The sequence below is a fragment of the Nicotiana sylvestris genome, chromosome 4 (genome assembly GCF_000393655.2).
Source record: "Nicotiana sylvestris chromosome 4, ASM39365v2, whole genome shotgun sequence".
Lineage (NCBI taxonomy): Eukaryota > Viridiplantae > Streptophyta > Magnoliopsida > Solanales > Solanaceae > Nicotiana > Nicotiana sylvestris.
In genome coordinates this window covers 9758917-9760312 of record NC_091060.1, presented here as the reverse complement: position 1 = coordinate 9760312, position 1396 = coordinate 9758917, and positions in this window count along the sequence as shown.

Here is a 1396-nt window from a genome sequence, read left to right as displayed (position 1 = left end):
CGGCCTCAACTCACATCCAATCTACCCAAAATAAGAATCATAACATTAGAATATGCTTAGGGAATGAAGCCCATGCGAAAAAAATCAAATTATACCAAAATCCCGAAATTGGTCCAACCCGACCCCCGAGCCCACCTCTCAAAATTCGATAAAAATCACACCACCGGAATCCTTATCCTCCCACTAGTTCATACATACCAAGAATACCAAAATCCGACCGTAAATGGCCCCTCAAATCCCTAGATTATAATCTCAAGTTTCCAAGCCCTAACTCCCCAATTTAGGCTTTAAATCTCCCAAATTTCATGTTTAATTAGGTAGAAATCACAAATAGATCGAGTATTAAGTCCAAAATTCTTACCTCCAATAAGTTCTCTTTGATTCCCTCTCCAATTTCTCTCAAAAAGCTCCAAAACCGAGTCAAAATGGTGGACTTAGGACAAAAATTGTGAAAATGGCCTTTTTAAGTATTCTACCCAGCTCTTTAATTTACATAATCGTGATCACGAAGCACAAACTCCGCTGGCCCAAATTTCACTGTACGCGATCGCGTATATACCCACACGAACGCGAAGCTCAGAGTCTTACACCTACGTGATCACCAATTAGCCCATGCGAATGCGATACACAGAAACCTACACTCACTCGATCACAGCCCTATCTACACGAACACGAAGAATAATCTGGATGCCCAGCTCTACGCGATCGTGAGCCTTCTCACGCGATCGTGACGAAGAAATACCTGCAACAGAAATCAAGCTAAAATATGCAGCATTTAAACATGCAATTTGATCCGTTTAACCACCGAAAAATCACCCGAGGTCCTCGGGACCTCAACCAAACATGAGAACATATCCCATAACATCATTCAAACTTATTCCAATCTTCAGAATGCTCAAAACAACATCAAAACACCAAATTCACATCGGATTCAAGCCTAAGAATTCCAAAGACTTCCAAATTCCACTTTCGATCAAAAGGTCTATCAAACCACATCTGAATGGCCTGAAATTTTGCACTTACATCACAAATAACACAACGGACCTACTCCAACTTACGGAATTCCATTCCGGCCCCTATATCAAAATCTCGCCTATCAATCGGAAAACGACAAAATTCCATTTTCGCCAATTCAAGCCTAAATCTACTCCGAACCTCCAAAACACATTGCAATCACGCTCCCAAGTCCCAAATCACCTCCCGAAGCTATCCGAACAATCGAAACTCATGTCCAAGCTCTTTAACACATAAGTCAATATCTGATTGACTTTTCCAACTTAAGCTTACTCAAAATAGACTAAGTGTCTCAAACGTTACCAAAACCTCTCTGAACCCGAACCAATCAACCTGATAACATATAATTCAGCTACACAAAGCAATAAGAAGCAAAAATGGG